Genomic DNA, 13,137 nt, shown 5'->3' with positions numbered 1-13,137 from the left:
GCCACACTGGTTGCCCTTCTTTTCCTGTAGTTCTTGCCTCAGGCCTTTGTGCCCAGTGTTTCCCTTGCCTCAACTGTCTTTGCCCAGATTTTCTCATGATTGGTTCTCATTATTTGATATCAGTTTCCCAGGGAAACTCTCTCTGACCCTATAGTCCACCCTGTCTTATCCTATCTACTGTCTCTTATATCACCTTGTTTTATTTTCTGATCACCACTGCTATCTGAAATTGTTTACTTGTTTATTGTCCATCTCCTCCACAGAATGTAAACTCAGTAAGACTAAGTATCTACTTTATTCTTTGCTGTGACTTTATTACCTTCTTTAATATGTACTCATGGGGTGATTTATTGCATGAATCATGTCAAATAGAAAAAAATGATTGTACCACTTTCTAAATAGAGTGATGTTTCCCAGTCAGATAGTAAATTAATTGGACAGATGTGGAAGTTGGGTTTGAATTTATTTTATATGAATATTTTGAAAATGAGTTTACTCAAATACTTGGGAAGATTTTCATATATGATTTCTAAAATTTTGAAATAAGTATAAATTAAAAAAAAAGATTTATGAGTGAGGCAATGAGAGAGAGCATGAGCAGGTGGGGCAGAGGGAGATGGAGAGAGAGAATTTCAAGCAGACTCCACACTGAGCCTGATGTGGGGCTCAATCTCACCACCCTGAGATTACAGCCTGGGCCAAAACCAAAACTTGGATGCTTAACCTACTGCACCACCCAGGTGTCCCATGAAATAAGACAAACTTTCAGAAAGGTAGAAGTACAATACCAGAACCATTTTTTTTTCTGAATCATTTGGTAGTGTGATACTTATTCCTGAATATTTATTTTAATTTTTATTTATTTATTGAGACAGAGAGAGAGAGAGAGAGGCAGAGAGGCAGAGATGCAGGCACAGGGAGAAGCAGACATCATACAGAGAGCCTGACGTGGGACTTGATCCAGGGTCTCCAGGATCATGCCCCGGGCTGCAGGCGGCGCTAAACCACTGCGCCACCGGGGCTGCCCTATTCCTGAATATTTTTATGTGCGTTTCATGCTAAAGGATATTCTCCTATTTAACTAAATTGAACCACCAAATGAGGAAATGTACATTGATACATTACTCTGGTATATTTTTCAGAATCCATTCAAGTTTCATCAGTTGTTCCAATAATGCCACGTATAGTAGGCCTCCCCCACCCTCCCAAATCCGGTAGAATCACTTGTTGCACTTAGTTGTTATTTCCCTTTAGCTTTCTTCACTTTGGAACAGTTCGTTAGTCTTCTTGACTCCCACAGTCTGGACACATTTGAAAACAAAAGGCCAATTATTTTGAAGGATGTCGCTTAATTTAGGTTGTCTGATCTTTCCTCAAGATTAGACTCAACTGTGAATTTTGGCAGGAACATACCAGAAGTGATGCTAAATTCCTTTCATTGATTTTTTTTTATTAAGATGGTTTCTGTCACACTTTTCCACTATAAAGTGGAAATACTTCCTTTGTAATAAGTATTTTATAGGGAGGCACTTTATAAAATATCATTACAAAATATCTCTGTTTCTTCAAACTATCAATTTATCCATTTAATTACATGTATTTACTTCCCATTTTATTCAGTGTGTTATACTCCATTGCTATCTTTATTTAAAAAGTTGCTCGGGCAGCCCTGGTGGCCCAGCGGTTTAGTGCCCCTGCAGCCCAGAATGTGATCCTGGAGACTTGGGATCGAGTCCCCTCAGGCTTCCTGCATGGAGCCTGCTTCTCCCTCTGCCTGTGTCTCTGCCTCTCTCTCTCTCTCTCTCTCTCTTTCTCTCTCTCACGAATAAATAAATAAAAATCTTAAAAAAAAAAAGTTGCTCAACTTGTCCCCAGTATAACCAGTAGAAATTTGTTCAAGCTAGTTTCTGTGTCCTTTTGACATATCTTCATCATTCATGCATGCATCTTTGCTCTCTGGCATAATAAGATGTTACAGGTGTATCTTATATTTTCCCTGCTTTCATTTTGTTTATAATCAGCCATGTCCCTGAAGAGCCCTCATTTCTTTTAATGGAGAATGGTAATTAGAAGCCAAGGTCTGGACTTTAGGTGTATTCATTGTTATTGAGATGTCATTGCTTCCAGGCCCTCGAATAGGCAGATCTAAGGAATAAAAATACATCTAATATACATATTTGTACCTACATTTATTTTTCTCTATCAATATCAATCTGTGTCAAAACTCTAAGTTCACACAATTCCTTCAGTTCCAGTCTTCATCATATCCTAATCTATCTCTTTGGGTGAGTTTATATCTGATGACTTTATCAGCCTAACTGTACCCTAAGTCTGGTCTGATCTTCAGTTGCAAAATAAAATAAAATAAAATAAAATAAAATTCCATAATGAGCATTGTATCCATTGTCTGAGAAAAGCTGTGGGCAGGACATCCTGGGGCAAGGCATAGGGGAATATGTTAAGAAGTGTATACTAAACATTAAGTGAATATATGATAAATATTCATAACTATCATATTCTTTTTGTTAAAGTTCATAATTTAACACTATTTCCTATTTATACAATCTGAATTCAGAGAATCATTATTTATGATTTTGCTGCCTTTTTAAAGCTAAGGATAAGCTTCTCAATGCTCTTAAAGTTTGACTACTTTTTTATTTTATATATAAGTATGTATCATTTGTTTATGATATAGGACATAGTTGTGTAAAAGTAGGATCAACTTATGATCCGGGAATAGGTAAAATGAGATGTATAGCAGTTGTAGGATTCCTCAGTAAAAATCAATGCCAAATCATTTTATATCTGGTAAATGCCAAGCAGTTGAGAAGGAAGACATCAAGTATTTAAGCAGTCAGAAATAAGGTACCCAGAATAGTGAAAATATCAGCTCTGCCCCATGACCGGCTAACAATTCCAAATACAACCTTAATATTTTTAACTTATATGAATGAGACTTGGCCATTAAAATATTAAAGTCCACTCTTCTATCTGTAAAAATGGGAAAATTATGGTTAATTATGAAGAAACTAAAGGACTGGCATTGATAGTAGAAGAGCTAGTACATGTATAAGCCAGAAGTGCTGCAGGCTACTTTCCTTGCAGGTAGAAGATAATTTATGTTGAAGGCAAGGTGAAGACAAAACATCTTGCCAGTTAAATGCCCATTTTGGAGTTTAGCCTGAATAAGATTCCAAGTTGGTCACTGAAATGAAGGTCAGTGTTAATTTAAAATCAAAACATTCTACCTGTAGTCCTTACTAACGCACTTCTTTTGAGACCCAGATCTAAATGCTCACTCTTTTTTTATCTTTTGCTCTCCAGGAGTACCAGAAAAGCAGTTACTTTTCTTGTTTAGTAGGAAAGAAAGCTAATGGAAAAATTGTTATTTGCACTGAAATAGGTTTTTGCCTAATTTTTAATTTCATTTTTAAAAACAGAAGCAAAAAGATGTTTGTAAAAGCACCACATAAGAAAATATCTTAAGGATGCTGAATGGTTTACTTAAGATTTGCTGTTATTTTATTTTCATGATTTTTAATTGAAATATAGGTCATTAGTTTTCTATTAGTTTTTTTTTATTATAGTCATATTGCTTTATAAAATAATGCTATTAAACTAATGTTCAACAACACAAAGGGGAATTGGTTTATTTTGGCTTTCAATGTTTCTGGAAAGATTAATTTCGGTAAAATCATTCTTTACTTTTTAACAGTACTATGGCTTGAAAAAATAGAGAAACCTGGTGGGAACAAATCCAACTTGACTACAAGCTTAGTTTCATTATCATGAAAAAAATAAGATTCAGTTCAAATTCTTTGAATTTTCAATTTTTTTTGTTAATATACTATCATAAGTACTCGAAATGGCCAATATCTAGAGTTCAGGAATTTATTCCTCTTGATGTATGAAGATTGAGCCGAGATGAAGTTCCAATACTGTCAGGGACTTGGGTCCTGTATTGATTCCTCTTTGCCACTAGATGTCTCTGTATAAATGTCCCTTCTACCTGAAAGGCTTTAAAAAGATGCCAACAAAATTGGAGGGATGTTTGCTCTTCTTAAAGCCTTTCTACTTGCTCTGCTTTAGCACCCTGGTACTGACCAGATGCTTTTCCCTTTTTTTCTGGAGAATTAATATCAGAGGACAAGACAGGACTTGAACTAAACATAAAGTGGACAAAGTTAGGCTTGTACGTTGGTCTAAACATAAACATATTAACTACTCATCCTGGAAAATATGAGAATCCCAACAGATATAATTTGGATTTACAGACAGATTTTAATTAAGCATGCTAAAATGTGGAGAGGCTTAGGTTTGAATTAGATAACCAAGATGGAAGATAATTTAAAATTACAGTAATAAAAGAAGTTTGTATATGTTTTGAATATTCATTAATAGACATACATATGATATTAATCTCCAAGGGAATTAGAGCTTATTTCATAATTCTTCTTTGTTTTTCGTACTTGACAAAGATCAACCATGCTAGCTGCCAGAACAATGTGACATATTAGTTAAACCTGATCTCATTTCTTTATAAGTTTGTTTAATGTTTAGTTCTCAGTTTACGTGCGAAGGAAAGGGAGTAACTCGGTGTTCTGATTCAAAATGTCTTTGCAGTGTGGGTTGTATGAAATCATAAGACTGGATTAGAATAATAATGAGATTCCTTGTTATACTATCTGTTTTGAAACAATCAGAATCATTAAATAAGATTTTGGTAGTAAAATACAATGTTAATAATCTTTCTGTTTAAAAACTGGATTTGATTAAAAACTTTTGGAGAAAGAATTATTTTTTGGGACCAATGGATTTTTTCAAAAGGGTTATATCCTGCATTTAAAATACTGTAGGTATTCACTTATCATTTGAATATATTTTATCCAGCTCTGTGGTTAAATAATCTTTTATAATGCTGATTTTTATTTCATGACATTACTTATTATGTAATTCAAAATAGGAATAATATAGGGAAATAAAAAAATAAAATAGTACCAAATAACCAAAATTAATTTTTTTCTTTTTTAAAGAAAGCATCTATATTTTGGGATTGTTTTTATGCAAAATTTTTTCTCAGTGTTGAAGAAAAAGACACAAATACATATGCAGTCTTCTGTTTCCCTTAATGCAAAGTGGTATTTGAGAAATGGCAATATTTGAGCAAGCTTGGAGGATGGTACTGAATGCAGGAGATTGACAAAGGCAATTGTTAATAGTGCCTCTTAAAAATAGGAAGAAAAATTTTACAAACTAAAACCTGGGCAAAGTTCTTGAAAATATCCCTGAATAAAGTTTGTAAGGGCTTTAGAGAAGGAAAAGGTGATTATTAAAAATAAGCATATAGAATAAAAATATCAGATAAGAGTTGGGGAGGATATAGAAAATAACCCTAATTCTTACTGTTTTTTACTGTTGGTAAAAATATAAATGTACCCAAAATATAAATGTACACCAAAATATAATGTACCCAATTTTGAAGTCTAGCAATTCCTCAAATGATTAAATATGGAGTTACAATATGACTCAGTAAGTGGTTGGTTGTATGTTCAAGAGAAATGGAAACATATGTTCATAAGAAAACATGTACCTAAATGTTCCAGCAGCATAATTCATAATAGCCAAAAGGCGGAAACAACCCAATGTCAATCAGTAGACAAGTGATAAACTGTGGTATATATGCATCCAATGCAACATTGTTTAACCATAAAAAAGAATGAAGTACTGACATATGTTACAGTGAGGATGAACCTTGAAAACATTATATTAAGTAAAAGAAGCCAGTTACCAAAGACCACATAATAGTATATGATTACAATCGTGGGGAAGTCCAGAATAGGTGACTCCATAAAGACAAAGTAGGTTAGTAGTTGCCTAGGGCTAGAGGAGGTGGACAGATAAGAGGGTGATAGTTAAAGGGTACAGGGTTTCTTAGGAGGTGATTATGTTTGGATAACTGCAAATACTAAAAGCCAATTAATTGTACACTTTATTTTAATTTTTAAAATTTGAGCATTGTTGATACAATGTTACATTAGTTTCAGGTGTACAACTAGTTTCAGGTACAACGTAGTAGTTCAACATCTCTGTAAATTATGCTCTGCTTCACAACCATAGCTACTATCTGTTACCATATAATGCTATTATACTATCATTGACTGTCTTCCTTATGCTGTGCCTTTTATTCCCTGGATTGTATACTCTAAATGAGTTAATTGCATGATGTGTGAATTTTATCTCAATAAAGCTGTTAAAAAAAAAAAAGTGAAATGCTGATTCATGCTACAACATGGATGAACCTTGAGAACATTAGGCCTAGTGGAACAAATCAGGCCCGATAGGTGGGATCCCAGTCAGGCATTTATTGTTCTTCCAGCCAGATGCAGACTACCAGTCAGAGATCAATTTTATTTTTAGCGAAGTTGCCTTCCAAAATATACGACATGCTAACTTTTCTTGGGCTCCCAAGGGAGCAGAGCTAGAAAGTTAGGGTCAGATTATCATGTAGAAAGTAAAAAAGGTAGCTCTTTGCCCTCAGACATATACTGAACTCCTTAAACTAACTTATTACCCATTCAGATTCAATTCATCTTGGCTTATGTGATTTCCATCTTATTCTTGGAGGAATCAGTACAATTTATGCCAAAAAATTGCATTTTTGGTTGTTTTTCCTATTCTTTAATTCTACCCATCATCTTGTTTCAGTTAACTAAAAAACCAATTGTGTGAATACATGATGATCAGTGATAAGGAGTTAACATGGTAGGATATTTTAGGCATTGCCATAACATAGATTTTTTTTTCTCTGTTGGTATTAAAGAGAGCTCCTTCTTGTGCAACTAGAATAATTGGGGGTGGATATATCTGAATAAAGGTATTCTGAGACACGGTTTCTAAAAAAATGACAGAATTTTGAAATGATGACTACAGCTGGTATCCCTGATATAACTTGTCTACATTTTGTGGAAATGCCTGTTGTACACATATTGATCTTTTTAACCTCTCACATAAAGTCCTGTCCTAAAGGTATTTTTCTTGAGTGGATTACTTCTGTGAAATGAAATAAAAGAAGGGACAAGTATGATGTAGCTAAAACTTGTTATTTAGTCCAGTTCCAACTAACAGCCAATTAATTACTTATTTGCAAGAAAGCACTTTTGGGAGGGGAGTGTCAATCTAAAGGCTGTTTAATTGATATTTGTTGTTTTTTAAAGGCCAGTAGCCATTCAGGTTTACTTTGTACAGCATAGCAAAATGATAAAGGTTATTTTTTTTTTTATTCACAGGGCATTTTTTAAAAAAAATAAATTCACTGGTGTTCATAGAAAGCAATGATTTTTCAAATGATTTTAGACAAACATATTGCTCAAATAAAATCTAATGTGGAAGGCAATGGGTGAAACTAGTTACAGTGGAGTTGCTTAGTTTGAAGTAGGGAAAGGAGAATGGGTCTGGTGTCAGCAGCAAATTGCTAACCATTTTCTGGAGATCCCAAAGGATATTAGTTGGAGTTCTAGACTCATCTTAATAATCAATTACTTAGGCAATTCTAGAAAAGTCACTTTATCCCTCTGGGTTGTTGTTTTCCCTGTGTAGAAAATGGTGTAGAAATAAAGTGATTTCTAAGTTTTTTTTTAATTTTAATTTTAATTTTTTAAATAATTCTGATACTTTTGGGTTGTGGACTAAGACTCTTAATGAAGACAGGTACATAAAATATTAGGTTGAAACTAGAATTTGGCTAAGAGGTCATAGCTATGGCAAAACTAAATTTTAATTTATTGGTCAATATACAAAGATCTAGGGAATGATTTTTTAATTCAGTTTTTCAGTTCTAGAATGGTAAAACTCTATTAACTATAAACCAGGTTATCAGCTTTGATATTTAAGAACTCGATTTTAATTTACTGCTTGTGGGAGTTAATTGACAGCATATTTCAGAGGTTTGATATTTTAAACTTCTTTTATAATCATTGAGTTTTAAATTTTATGTCATAGGTGATAAACAGAGGAATAAAGTTACATTTTTGATTATTTTTTCATTTTGGTTAACAATCGTGCATTTTGATATGATGCAGTGCTCTAAGTGTCACTATGACAGATGCAAGCAGTATTAGAGTGTCGCAGAGATGCTTTCTTGAATCAACCTTTCCATCGTGTGCTTCATTGAGGTCGTACAATGAAATAGTCTGGAAACACTCCAAAGTGAGGAGCAGATGGATGTGCTGTGGGTCTGACCACTAACCTAGAGACCTGGTCCACAGGTGATCTTCCACATTATTGCTCTACAAATACCGTATAGTTCAGGTGAGTAACATGGAGGTATGAGGATGTTTTCTCCTCTTTCTATATAAAACTAATGTTGTTTTTGAAAACACTTAAAAAATGTATTCAGGGGCAGCTACCTCACCAGGGCAGATATTCTTGTGTAATTGTATATCTTGCTGGTGGGCCTGGAGGTCTAACTTATGCCAACATTGGATGATAATGTGGCTGTTTCCCACACCTGTCTTGAAGCCTACCATGAAAATAAGAGTGATAAACTCAGTGTATTGTACACACAACACTTGAATGGTAGAGTCAGAAAAAAACTTCTTTTTAAAAATTTCATTGTTCCTTCATGTTTATTCAGTGAAGTTGGTTCTTTCTTGACCCTGAAACTGTATGCAAATCAAAGAACTTTCAGGACAATCTTAAGTAATACAAAGAATCTAAATTCAAAAAGCAAAATGTCCAGTCCCCTATAGGGGCATCAATTTTCATTAAAAGCCACAACTTGATTTAGAGTTGAAGCTTCTCCTCTTGAAAACTTGCGTCCCCAGACACATGGCATATCAGTAGCTATGTGATGGCCTCTTGCTTTCATGCCTGCCTAGCTTTTAATTCCTCCTCTCCTTGCTAACTTGTTGGTGGGTGGGGAGGAAGGAGAGGACAGGGGACATTTTGCTTGACTGGTACCATGGAGGCGATAGTGACATGCTCTGGATATGGTGGACATTAAAGCTGATTCTTGCTTGCATGGGTGCAGGTGGGTTTTTCAGAGATGATCCCTATGTTACAATTCCTCTGACAAAGGCAAATGCATTTTTCTTTAGTCTAGTTGCTCATTTCTTCCATTGTCTCTAGGAATGAAAGCCCTTGCTTATTTCTGTTGATGCTTATTTATTGTCCTGCAGGCACTCTTAGGATCTCAAATTCCCCATAGGATTCTCTCTCCTATAGGGGACCTATGTTGGATCCAAGAGAAACAGTCATACATTCTTTGTACTGATAAACCCCAGAAAACAGTTACTCTCCTGCACAGACTACTTCAGTTGGCTTCTTTCCCCTAAGTTCCTAGCAGCTGAGGACATTGCCTCCTTTAAAGCTTCTGCCTCTTGGCTTGAGGTGAAGGGTTGACAGTTCTCTGAAAATCTTTCTTTAAAAATCCTTCTCTGGGTTTCTGTGGTGTCAGCAGTGATGTGTCTCTTGACCTGTGGTGTTGAGTGTAATATAGAGGCTTAATGAAAATTCATTGTGCATTACGTTTACATTTTGTAACTTTTCTGTGTATTAGACTCCAGTAATGTTCATTAAAAAGAAAAATTGTCCAAATGATATCATCCAGTTGCTGAAAATATACAATAAACCTCCTCCTTCCTCATCTCCACCACCCCATCTTCAATCCTATCAATCCAGGATCTTTGCTCTGGTCCTTGGATTCTTTGAACAGTTTTGGACCTGCTCTAGTTCCTCATTTTAGGAAGTGTTCCAAATGAACTTTTTATTTTAGCACCTGTACATTTACTTTGACTATGACTTCATGAATATTGATATCAAATACTGTGTGAAGCCTTCTACCTGTATCAAGTAATCTTTCTATAAACACAAAAAGGTTAATAATGGTTACCATTATTTTACAAATGAAGACATTAAGGCTCAATGGGTCAAGTAACTTGCTCAAAGTTGTAGGACAAGTAAATGACTGCCATGATTTGGACCAAATAGGATTGTCAGATGTGTGACTTGAGGGTGACCACAAAACATGGAGTGAAGATGTAAAAGCTCGCATGTCAGGTTTCCGTGTATCTCCCATTTGCTGAGGTCAGCGAGCAAGCAGTTACTCACTTCATGTCTGATGAACAAAGCCTGCTTGAAAACAGAAGACATTTTGGGGCTTATGGATCATGGCTTATGGACATTTTGAGGCTGTGGCTCCTGTGATGGGCAAAGCTGTGCCTGTCCTAAACTAAACAAAGCAAAAGAATGAACAAGGAGAAGAGGTTGTCCTCAAAAAGTTAACTTAGCCACTGTGGTTAGTTGTCACAGTTTTATGCTCAGAATAAATTATTAGTGGCCTCAGGACTAAAATAATCTACATGTATACTTTAGAAGGATAAATAATTTAGCTCTATGTCACAGAAGTGGGCAGTAATTGCCCATTAGGCCAATTTTGATAAACAGAGCCTGTGCTCCAGATGAACCAGGTATCTGGTCTAGTGTTAGCACTAGACATGACAGAAAGAGAGAAAGAGAGAGAGAGGAGAGAGAGAGAGAGGCAGAGACAGAGACACAGGCAGAGGGAGAAGCAGACTCCATGCAGGGAGCCTGACATGGGACTTGATCCCCAGTCTCCAGGATCACACCCCGGGCTGAAAGTGGCGCTAAAATGCTGGGCCACCGGGGCTGCTCAAGGCCCACTAGTTTATTAATTTTACTCCTGAATGAATAAAATGTGTAAAGTGCTGATGAGTCCACTGGTAGTGTCCATCTATTAGAACCAGAGTTTTATGCATTGCTTTGCTTCCCTTTCTTGGTAAACTCAATTCATTGAATTTAAAATGTATCCTGAAATCATTTTGTCTGAAATATGATTTCCAGTTTTCTTGTTATAAACATAATAAAAATTCATGATAATTCAAAAAATTAAAAGGATAGTGTAATTATAACAACCATTCTAAGATATGCATTGTTAACATTTTTTCATTTTAATCCTTTTTTTTTTTTTGGTATGGTTGAGCTCTATACCAAAGTGTACAGCTATGGAGTGTATAAACAATTCCATTGTCTTTTTTTCATTTAATTTTATTTTTATTAGGTTTTAAAATTCCAGTATAGTTATCATACATTCATTTATAACATAAGCTCTCTTCTTATTGTGAAATTCTTTTTAAAGCACATATATTTAAGTGTTTAATGATGTTTAATTATGTAAATAACAATTTATTTAAATATTCATCCATTATTGGATCATTATTTGTTTTTTTTTCTGTGTTAGTAAAGCTGCAATAAATATATTTTTGCTTAAATTTTGTTTTTTTGATATTTTGACATGTTTCTTAGTAAAAATTTACAGTGGTAGAATTTCTGGGCCAAAAGGCAAAGACGTTTTTAAACATTTTATTTAAAATCAATTAATCAATTACTTAACATAATGTTATAATAATAATAATATAATAATGAATAGCAATTAGTTTCAGAGGTAGAGTTTAGTGATTCATAAATTGCATATAACACTCAGTGTTCATCACATCAAGTGTCCTCTTTAATGCCCCTCACCCAGTTACCCTATTCTCTCATCTACCTCCCTGCCAGCAACCCTCAGTTTCTTTCCTGTAGTTAAGAGTCTCTTATGGCTTGTCTCCTTGTCATTTAATCTTAGGGCAAAAACATTCTTAATTTTTGAATGTTGTTTCTCAAGAAATGGAAGTAATAGATTGTAATATAGAGATGTGCATCCAAAATAATCATTTTCTTAATAACAAGTAATGAGAATATAAACTATACATTTGTTCCCTTCTTATATTTTCTTTTTAAAATAAGGAGATCCAAAGTTAATGGAACTGTGTGAAATGACTTATTTTTGAGCATCTATTTTGAAGGAACTCAAATTATTTTATTTTATTTTATTCTTTTTAAATATTTTATTTATTCATGAGAAACACAGAGAGATAGAGGCTGAGACACAGGCAGAAGGAGAAGCAGGCCCCACGCAGGGAGCCCAATGTGGGACTCGATCCTGGGTCTCCAGGATCATCCCCTGGGCTGAAGGTGGCGCTAAACCGCTGAGCCACACTGGCTGCCCTCAAATTATTTTATTGCATTAATTCACACAATTCTTTGAGGTAAGTGACAATGTTATTATATCATAATTGAAAAAAATGGAGCTGTTGCTTTTTTCAAATTCACTCAGCCAGGGTTTGGCAGAGCACCAGATAATCTTTGTCTTTTTATTTTATTTTTTAAAGATTTTATTTATTTATTCATGAGAGACACAGAGAGAGAGGCAGAGACACAGGCAGAGGGAGAAGCAGGTTCCATGCAGGGAGCCTGATGTGGGATTCCATCCTGGAACTCCGGGATCATGCCCTGAGCCAAAGGCAGGTGCTCAACCACTGAGCCACCCAGGCATCCTAATCTTTGTCTTTTTAATTTTAATTTTAATTTTTAAAATTCTCACTTGCTGTGTATGTGTGACCTTATCATAACCTCTACCAGAAAAATATTTATGTAGCAAAGAGGAAAATTATAGATGTCAGAAATACTTATTCTTATATAACATGAGGAGCAGGCAAGGGTAGTAGTCCAGATTAGGTACCTAGAGGAATGGTTGAAATATTAGCTGGGAAGTATCGTTGGATATCTTTAATTATGAGTAGAGAAAAAATGGATGAGAATGGTCTTTCAAAATATTCAAAGTCTATTCACATTACTTCAGAACAGAAACCTACCTTTTTTCATATTTCCTTTTTTATATTTCCATTTTCCTTCTTGAAATGGAAAACAGTTACAACAAATAAGACAAGAGAAAGAAAGAAAAAGCATAAAGACTAGAAAGGAAGAAAGACACTGTTGTTTTTTCACAGATGACAACTGTATACATGGAAAATTCAAAACAATCTACAGATAATTTTTAGAATTAATAACTGACATTGACAAAGCCAATCAAACAGGGTCATCATGCTACTAAATACCAACAGCAATTTGAACATGAAATTGAAAAACAATACCATTTGGGAAAACAAGCAAACAAATACCTAGGAGTAAATTTAATGGAAGAAATGTAGATGCTTTTCATAGAAAACTATAAATGTTTGCAGAGAAAAATTAAAAAATATCTAAGTAGAAGGGTTATAATACGTTTGTGGTTTGGAAGAC

General features: G+C 34.7%; 1 long non-coding RNA gene across 3 annotated transcripts in view; it reads left to right on the top strand.

The window, feature by feature from the left end:
* LOC112917240 (uncharacterized) overlaps positions 1-13,137 on the top strand; it is a 442,839-nt gene that overhangs the window by 51,421 nt on the left and 378,281 nt on the right. Inside the window, exon 3 of one of the 3 annotated variants that reach the window (XR_012002934.1) lies at positions 8,172-8,307. The exons of the other annotated variants lie outside the window; for them this stretch is intronic. This is a non-coding gene — a long non-coding RNA (uncharacterized lncRNA). The remainder of the gene's footprint in view (positions 1-8,171; positions 8,308-13,137) is intronic. 3 annotated transcript variants of the gene reach the window in all.

Source organism: Vulpes vulpes, chromosome 8 (genome assembly GCF_048418805.1).
Source record: "Vulpes vulpes isolate BD-2025 chromosome 8, VulVul3, whole genome shotgun sequence".
Taxonomy (NCBI): Eukaryota; Metazoa; Chordata; class Mammalia; order Carnivora; family Canidae; genus Vulpes; species Vulpes vulpes.
The sequence above is the reverse complement of the archived record's forward strand: the minus strand, read 5'-3'. Positions and strand labels throughout refer to the sequence as shown.